Raw genomic sequence first — 9,155 nt, 5'->3', positions numbered from 1 at the left:
ATCTTGGCGTTTCTCAAGAGGGTTGAGTGTGCGAAAGGAGATTGCCTACGGCCACATCATCCTGAAAGCGCCCAATCTCGCCTGATCTCAGAGGCTACGCAGGGTCGGGCTTGATTAGTAACCTGGATGGGAGACCGCCTGGGAATACCAGGTGCTGAAGGCTTCTTTTTTTTTATTTTTTGGACTTGTTTCCCAAGGTGACCATCTTGGCGTTTCTCAAGAGGGTTGAGAGTTCCAAACGAGATTCCCTACAGACATCACCGTGAAAGTGCCTGATCTTGTCTAATTTTTGAGACTAAGCAGGGTCGGCCTGGTTAGTACCTAGACGGCAGACCGCCTGGGAATACTAGGTGCTGTAGGCTTCTTTATTACTTTTTTAGACTTTACCTTTTTTGTGGCTTATTTCCCGAGGTGACCATCTTGGCATTTCTCAAGAGGGTTGAGGGTGTTAAAGGAGATCGGTAACGGCCACATCACCCTGAAAGTGCCCGATCTCATCTGATGTCGGAGAATAACCAGGGTCGGGCCTGGTTAGTACCTGGATGGGAGACCGCCTGGGAATACCAAGTGCCGTAGGCTTCTTTATTTTTTTTGGACTTGACCTATTTTTTGGCTTGTTTCCCGAGGTAACCTTCTTGGAATTTCTCAAGAGGGTGCCAAAGGTGCCAAAGGGTGCCTATGGCCACATCACCCTGAAAGCATCTGATCTCGGAGGCTAAGCAGGGCCTGGGCCTGGATAGTACCTGATTCAGAGACCGCCTGGGAATACCAGCTGCCATAGCCTTCTTTTTTTTCTTTTTTTAAACCTATTTTTTGTCTTGTTTCCCGAGGTGACCATCTTGGCGTTTCTCAAGAGGGTGCCAAAGGTGCCAAAGGGTGCCTATGGCCACATCACCCTGAAAATGTCTGATCTCAGATGCTAAGGAGGGTTGGGCCTGGTTAGTACCTGGATTGGAGACCACCTGGGAATTCCAGGTGACGTAGGCTTCCTTTTTTTTTTTTTTTTGACTTGACCTATTTTTTGGCTTGTTTCCTGAGGGGACCATCTTGGCGTTTCTCAAGAGGGTTTAAGGTGCCAAAGGAGATTGCCTACGGCAATATCCTCTTGAAAGCGCCCAAACTCATTTGATCTCGGAGGCTAAGCTGGGTCGGGCCTGGTTAGTACATGGATTGGAGACCGCCTGGTAATACCAGGTGCCGTAGAGTTCTTTTTTTTTTTGGACTTGACGTACTTTTTGTCTTGTTTCCTGAGGTGACCATCTTGGCGTTTCTCAAGTGGGTTAAGGGTGCCAAAGTAAACTGCCTATGGCCGTTTCACACTGAAAACATGCAATGTTGTCTAGTATTTGAGGCTAAGCAGGATCGGGCCTGGTTAGTACCTGGATGGGAGACCGCCTGGGAATACTAGGTGCCGTAGCCTTCTGTGTTTTTTTTGGACTTGACCTATTTTTTGGCTCGTTTCCCGAGGTAACCATCTTGCCATTTCTCAAGAGGGTTGAGAGTGCCAAAAGAAAATTTCCAATGGCTATTTTTTAGCTTGTTTCCCCAGGTGACCAACTTGGCGTTTCAGAAGAGGGTTGAGGGTGCTGATGGAGATTAATCACGGCCACATCACCCTGAAAGTGTCTGATCTCGGAGGCTAAGCAAGGTTGGGCCTGGTTAGTCCCTGGGTGGGAGACCGCCTGGGAATACCAGGTGCCGTAGGCTGTCTTTTTGGACCTATTTTTTTGGCTTGTTTCCAGAGGTGACCATCTTGGCGTTACTCAAGAGGGTTGAGGGTGCAAAAGGAGGTTGCTTATGGCCACATCCCCCTGAAAGCACCTGATCTTGGAGGCTAAGCAGGGTCAGACCTGGTTAGTACCTGAATGGGAGATCGCCTGGGACTACCAGGTGCTGTGGACTTCTTTTTTATTTTGGACTTGACCTATTTTTTGCCTTGTTTCCTGAGGTGACCATCTTGGCGTTTCTCAAGAGGGTTGAGGGTGCAATATGAGGTTGCCTATGGCCACATCCTCCTGAAAGCGCACGATCTCATCTGTTCTCGGAGGCTAAGCAGGGTAGGACCTGTTTAGTACCTGGATGGGAGACCGCCTGGGAATACCAGGTGCCGAAGTTTTCTTTTTTTTTTTTTTGGACTTGACCTATTTTTTGGCTTGTTTCCCAAAGTGACCATCTTGACGTTTCTCAAGAGGGTTCAGGGTTCCAAAGGAGTTTGCCTACGACATCAACACCCTGGAAGCGCCTGATCTCATCTAAAATTTCAGGCCTAAGCAGGGTCGGGCCTGGTTAGTACCTGGATGGGAGACTGCCCGGGAATACCAGGTGCCGTAGGCTTCTTTTTTTTTTTTTTTTGAACTTGACCTATTTTTTGGCTTGTTTCCTGAGGTGACCATCTTGACGTTTCTCAAGAGGGTTCAGGGTTCCAAAGGAGTTTGCCTACGGCATCAACACCCTGAAAGCGCCTGATCTCATCTAATATTTCAGGCCTAAGCAGGGTCGGGCCTGGTTAGTACCTGGATGGGAGACTGCCTGGGAATACCAGGTGCCGTAGGCTGCTTTTTTTTTTTTTTTTTTTGGACTTGACCTATTTTTTGGCTTGTTTCCTGAGGTGACCATCTTAGCGTTTCTCAAGAGAGTTGAGGGTGCAAAGGGAGATTGCCTATGGCCACATCCCCCTGAAAGCGTCTGATCTCAGAGGCTAAGCAGGGTCGGACCTGGTTAGTACCTGGATGGGACACCGCCTGGGAATACCAGGTGCCGAAGGCTTTTTTTTTTTTGGACTTGACCTATTTTTTGGCTTGTTTCCCAAGGTGACCATCTTGACGTTTCTCAAGAGGGTTGAGGGTTCCAAAGGAGATTGCCTACGGCCGCATTACCCTGAAAGCGCCTGATCTCGTCTAATATTTCAGGCGTAAGCAGGGTTGGGCCTGGTTAGTACCTGGATGAGAGACTGCCTGGGAATACAAGGTGCCGTAGGCTTCTTTTTTATTTTTTTGGACTTGACCTATTTTTTGGCTTGTTTCCCCAGGTGACCAGCTTGGCATTTCAGAAGAGTGTTGAGGGTGCTGACGGAGATTAACCACGGCCACATCACCCTGAAAATGTCTGATCTCGGAGGCTAAGCAAGGTTGGGACTGGTTAGTCCCTGGATGTGGGAATACCAGGTGCCGAAGGCTACTTTTTTTTTTGGACCTATTATTTAGCTTGTTTCCAGAGGTGACCATCTTGGCGTTTCTCAAGAGGGTTGAGTGTGCAAAATTAGGTTGCCTATGGCCCCATCCCCCTGAAAACGCCTGATCTCGAAGGCTAAGCAGCGACAGGCCTGGTTAGTACCTGAATGGGAGATCGTCTGGGACTACTAGGTGCCGTGGACTTCTTTTTTATTTTGGACTTGACCTATTTTTTGCCTTGTTTCCCGAGGTGACCATCTTGGCATTTCTCAAGAGGGTTGAGGGTGCAAAATGAGGTCGCCTATGGCCACATCCCCCTGAAATCGCCCAATCTCATCTGATCACGGAGGCTAAGCAGGGTAGGACCTGGTTAGTACCTGGATGGTAGACCGCTTGGGAATACCAGGTGCCGAAGGCTTCTTTTTTTTTTTTTTTTTGGACTTGACCATTTTTGGCTTGTTTCCTGAGGTGACCATCTTGGCGTTTCTCAAGAGGGTTCAGGGTGCCAGAGGGTTCAGGGTTCCGAAGGAGTTTGCCTACGGCAAATATTTCAGGCGTAAGCAGGGTCGGGCCTGGTTAGTACCTGGATCGGAGACTGCCTGGTAATACCAGGTGCCGTAGGCTTCTTTTTTAATTTGACTTGACCTATTTTTTGGCTTGTTTCCCCAGGTGACCAGTTTGGCATTTCACAAGAGGGTTGAGGGTGCTGAAGGAGGTTAACTACGGCCACATCACCCTGAAAGTGTCTGATCTCGGAGACTAAATAGGGTTGGGCCTGGTTAGTACTTGGATGGGAGACCGCCTGGGAATACCAGGTGCTGTAGGCTTTTTTTTTTTTTGTGAACTTGACCTATTTTTTGGCTTGTTTCCTGAGGTGACCATCTTAGCATTTCTCAAGAGAGTTGAGGGCGCCAAAGGAGCTTGCTTAGGTCCACATCACCCTGAAAGCGCCAATCTCGTCTGATCTCAGAGGCTAAGCAGTGTCAGACCTGGTTAGTACCTGGATGGTAAATACACAAAAACACCAAGCGCAATAATGTTCTAGCGTGACATATACAATCAAATAAGTGTAAATCAAATGTATGTGAATGCACGTGCAATTAATTAAATAAAAATTGTCAGATTGACAATGATATCATGCTGCTATCAATTATATAGTGGTCAGAATCCCCTAAAAATTAAAACATATAACATAGATTGATGCGCTCTGATACAAAGTTCAATCAATGTGAGAAAAGAATTTTTTGCGCTAAAAAACCAATGTGAAAAAAATTTCTACCAAATCGCTAAAAAATCGCATATATATAAAATCGCAAATATATGAAAAAATCGCAAATATTTAAAAACTGTGTTCCTCCAGTTATACAAATCCGCTGGAAGTGGTGCGATATCTCCAAAGTAAACTAAGCAACAATTGTGTATAGATATACTAAAAATGCATTTGCAAATAGTAATCAATCCAAATTAGTGCCAATAAATAAATAAATTAGATATATTCCCTGTGATAAGTGTTGAATCCTCCATAATAAAAAATAAATAAATGATATGCTTATAAAGGTGCAATATATATACAATTGATGAGTATAAATAGATAAATAGTGCCAATAGAATCTGATTAAATATGGGTGGGAGACCGCCTGAGAATGCCAAGTTCTGTAGGCTTCTTTTTTTTTTTGGACTTGACCTATTTTTTTGCTTGTTTCCAGAGATGACCATCTTGGCATTTCTCAAAAGGTTTGAGGGTGCCAGAGGAGATTGGCTACGGCCTCATCACCCTTAAAGCGCCCAAACTCATCTGATCTCGGCGGTTAAGCAGAGTTGGGTCTGGTTAGTACCTGGATGGGATACCGCTTGGGAATACCAGGTGCCGAAGACTTCGTTTTTTTTGGAAACGACCTATTTTTTTGGCTTGTTTCCTGAGGTGACCATGTTGGCGTTTCTCAAGAGGGTTGAGGGTGCCAGAGGATATTGCCTATGGCAATATCATACTGAAAACATCTGATCTCAGAGACTAAGCAGGGTCGGCCCTGGTTAGTATTCTAGATGGGTGACCGCCTGGGAATGCCAGGTGCCAAAGGCTTAATTTTTTTTTTTTTGGACTTGACCTATTTTTTGGCTTGTTTCCAGAAGTGACCATTTTGGCGTTTCTCAAGAGGGTTGAGGGTTCCAAAGGAGTTTGCCTACTCCACAACACCCTGAAAGCGCCTGATCTTGTCTAATATTTCAGGCGTAAGCAGGGTCGGGCCTGGTTAGTACCTGGATGGGAGACCTACAGCCACGTCACCCTGAAAGCGTCTGATCTCAGAGACTAAGCAAGGTTGGGCCTGGTTAGTACCTGGATGGGAGACTGCCTGGGAATACCAGGTCCCTTGGGATTCTTATTTTTTTTTTTGGACTTGACCTATTTTTTGGCTTGTTTCCTGAGATGACCATCATGGCGTTTCTCAAGAGGGTGGAGGGCGCTAAAAGAGATTGCTTACGTCCACATCTGAAAGCGCTTGATCTCAGAGGTTAAGCTGGGTCGGGTCTGGTTAGTATCTGGATGGGATACCGCTTGGGAATACCAGGTGCCGAAGGCTCCTTTTTTTTTTTTTTTGAACTTGACCTATTTTTTGGCTTGTTTCCTGAGGTGACCATCTTGGCGTTTCTCAAGAGGGTTGAGGGTGCTTGAGAAGAATGCCTATAGCAATATCATACTGAAGACATCTGATCTCATAGGCTAAGTTATGTCAGGCCTGGTTAGTACTTGGATGATAGACCGCCTGGGAATGCCAGGTGCCGTAGGCTTCATTTTTGTTTTTTTGGACTTGACCTATTTTTTGGCTTGTTTCCAGAGGTGACCATCTTGGCGTTTCTCAAAAAAAGTTGAGGATGCTAAAGGAGTTTGCCTACGGCCACTTCACCCTTAAAGCTTGAGGTCACAGAGGCTAAGCAGGGGTCTGGCCTGGTTAGTACCTGGATGGGATACCGCCTGGGAATACCAGGTGCCAAAGGCTTTTTTTTTGGACTATATTTTGGCTTGTTTCCTGAGGTGACCATATTGGCGTTTCTCAAGAGGGTTGAGGGTAGCAAAGGAGATTGCCTACAGCCACATCAAACTGAAAGGGCATGATGTTTGAGGCTAAGCAGATTCGAGCCTGGTTAGTGCCTGGATGGGAGACTGCCTGTGAATACCAGGTTCCACAGGCCTCTTTTTTTTTTTTTGGACTTGACCTATATTTTTTGGCTAGTTTACCCAGGTGACCAGCTTGGCGTTTCTCAAGAGGGTTGAGGGTGCTAGAGGAGATTACCTACGGCTACGTCACCCTGAAAGCGTCTGATCACAGAGACTTAGCAAGGTTGGGCCTGCTTAGTACCTGGATGGGAGACCGCCTGGGAATACCAGGTGCCTTGGGTTCCTTATTTTTTATTTTTTTTGGACTTGACCTATTTTTTGGCTTGTTTCCTGAGGTGACCATCTTGGCATTTCTCAAGAGGGTTGAGGGTGGTAAAAAGAGATTGCTTACGTCCACATCGACCTGAAAGCGCCTGATCTCATCTGATCTCAGAGGCTAAGCTGGGTCAGGCCTGGTTAGTACCTGGATTGGAGACCGCCTGGTAATACCAGTTGCCGTAGACTTCTTTTTTTTTCTGGACTTGACCTATTTTTTGACTTGTTTCCTGAGGTGACCATCTTGGCGTTTCTCAAGAGGGTTGAGGGTGCAAAAGGAGGTTGCCTATGGCCACATCCCCCTGAAAGCGCCTGATCTCGGAGGCTAAGCAGGGTCGGGCCTGTATAATACCTCGAAGGGAGATCGCCTGGGACTACCATGTGATGTGGACTTCTTTTTTGTTTTGGACTTGACCTATTTTTTGGCTTGTTTCCCGAGGTGACCATCTTGACGTTTCTCAAGAGGGTTAAGGATTCCAAAGGAGATTGCCTATGGCCACATCACCCTGCAAGCGCCTGATCTTGTCTAATATTTCAGGCGTAAGCAGGGTTGGGCCTGATTAGTACCTGGATGGGAAACCGCCTGGGAAAACCATGTGCCGTAGGCTTCTTTTTTATTTTTTTTTCCTGAGGTGACCATCTTGGCGTTTCTCAAGAGGGTTAAGGGTGCCAGAGGAGATTACCTACTGCAATATCATACTGAAAACATCTGATCTCAGAGGCTAAGCAAGGTCAGGCCTGGTTAGTATCTGGATGGACGACCGCCTGGGAATGCCAGGTGCAGTAGGCTTCATTTTTTGTTTTTTTGGACTTGACCTATTTTTTGGCTTGTTTCCAGAGGTGACCATCTTGGCGCTTCTCAAAAAGGGTTGAGGGTGCCGAAGGAGATTGCCTATGGCCACATCACCCTTAAAGCCTGGTTAGTACCTCGATGGGATACCGCCTGGGAATACCAGGTGCCGAAGGCTTTTTTTTTTTTGGACTCGACCTGTTTTTTGGCTTGTTTCCTAAGGTAACCATCGTGGCGTTTCTCAAGAGGGTTGAGGGTGGCAAAGGAGTTTACCTATGGCCACATCAAACCAAAAGTGCCTGAGTCTTGGAAGCTAAGCAAATTTGAGCCTGGTTAGTGGCTGGATGGGAGACCGCCTCGGAATGCCAGGTTCCTTAGGCCTCTTTTTTTTTTTTTGGACTTGACCTATTTTTTGGCTTGTTTCCCGAGGTGACCATCTTGGCGTTTCTCAAGAGGGTTGAGGGTGCTAGAGGACATTACCTACGGCCACGTCACCATGAAAGCATCTGATCTCAGAGACTAAGCAAGGTTGGGCCTGGTTAGTACCTGGATGTGAAACCGCTTGGGAATACCAGGTGCCTTGGGGTTCTTTTTTTTTTTTTTTTTTGGACTTGACCAATTTTTTGGCTTGTTTCCTGAGGTGACCATCTTGGCGTTTCTCAAGGGGGTTCCAAAGGAGATTGCCTATGGCTACGTCACCCTCAAAGTGCCCGATCTTGTCTATCGGTTAAGCAGGGTTGGGCCTGGATGGGAGACCACCTGGGAATGCCAGATGCCTTAGGCTTTTTTTTTTTCTTGGACTTGGACTTTTCTTGGAGGGTTGAGGGTGCTAGAGGAGATTACCAACGGCTATGTCACCCTGAAAGCGTTTGATCACAGAGACTTAGCAAGGTTGGGCCTGCTTAGTATCTGGATGGGAGACCGCCTGGGTATACCAGGTGCCTTGGGTTCCTTATTTTTTATTTTTTTTGGACTTGACCTATTTTTTGGCTTTTTTCCTGAGGTGGCCATCTTGGCCTTTCTCACGAGGGTTGAGGGTGCTAAGAGAGATTGATTATGGTCACATCACCCTGAAAGCACCTGATCTCGTCTGATCTCTAGATCCTAAGCAAGGTCGGGCCTGTTTAGTACCTGGACTGGAGACCACCTGGGAATACCAGGGGCCGAAGGCTTCTTTTTTTTTTCTTGGACTTGACCTATTTTTTGGCTTGTATCCTGAGGTGACCATCTTGGCGTTTCTCAAGGGGGTTCCAAAGGAGATTGCCTACGACCACATCACCCTCAAAGCGCCCGATCTCTTCTATTATTTGAGGCTAAGCAGGGTCGGGCCTGGATGGGAGACTGCCTGGGAATGCCAGATGCCTTAGGCTTCTTTTTTTTTTCTTGGACTTGACCTATTTTTTGGCTTCTTTCCTGAGGTGAACATCTTGGCGTTTCTCAAGAGGGTTGGGGGTGCCAAAAGAGATTGCTTATGGCCACATCACCCTTAAAGCTCCTGATCTCGGAGGCTATGTAGGGTCAGGCCTGGTTAGTATTTGGATGGAAGACCGCCTGGGAGTACCAGGTGCCGTAGGCATCCTTTTTTTTTGGACTTGACCTATTTTTTGGCTTGTTTCCAGAGGTGTCCAACTTGGCGTTTCTCAAGAGGGTTGAGGGTGCAAAGGGAGATTGCCTATGGCCACATCCCCCTGAAAGCACCTGATCTTGGAGGCTAAGCAGGGTCGGGCCTGGTTAGTACCTGGATGGGATACTGCCTGAGAATATC

At 46.9% G+C, this 9,155-nt stretch overlaps 7 pseudogenes; all 7 read left to right on the top strand.

The window, feature by feature from the left end:
* The first annotated feature begins 460 nt into the window (after positions 1 to 460).
* LOC141124187 (5S ribosomal RNA) lies at positions 461 to 579 on the top strand (annotated as a pseudogene).
* Positions 580 to 1,997: 1,418 nt separating this feature from the next.
* LOC141124202 (5S ribosomal RNA) lies at positions 1,998 to 2,116 on the top strand (annotated as a pseudogene).
* Positions 2,117 to 2,434: 318 nt separating this feature from the next.
* On the top strand, positions 2,435 to 2,554 carry LOC141125133 (5S ribosomal RNA; annotated as a pseudogene).
* A 103-nt stretch (positions 2,555 to 2,657) lies between these two features.
* LOC141125083 (5S ribosomal RNA) lies at positions 2,658 to 2,766 on the top strand (annotated as a pseudogene).
* Positions 2,767 to 3,469: 703 nt separating this feature from the next.
* LOC141124258 (5S ribosomal RNA) lies at positions 3,470 to 3,588 on the top strand (annotated as a pseudogene).
* A 300-nt stretch (positions 3,589 to 3,888) lies between these two features.
* LOC141125084 (5S ribosomal RNA) lies at positions 3,889 to 3,997 on the top strand (annotated as a pseudogene).
* A 930-nt stretch (positions 3,998 to 4,927) lies between these two features.
* Positions 4,928 to 5,046, top strand: LOC141124788 (5S ribosomal RNA; annotated as a pseudogene).
* Positions 5,047 to 9,155: the final 4,109 nt, after the last annotated feature.

Source organism: Aquarana catesbeiana, linkage group LG01 (assembly GCF_042186555.1).
Source record: "Aquarana catesbeiana isolate 2022-GZ linkage group LG01, ASM4218655v1, whole genome shotgun sequence".
Classification (NCBI taxonomy): Eukaryota; Metazoa; Chordata; class Amphibia; order Anura; family Ranidae; genus Aquarana; species Aquarana catesbeiana.
This window is presented reverse-complemented; position numbering and strand designations above follow the sequence as displayed.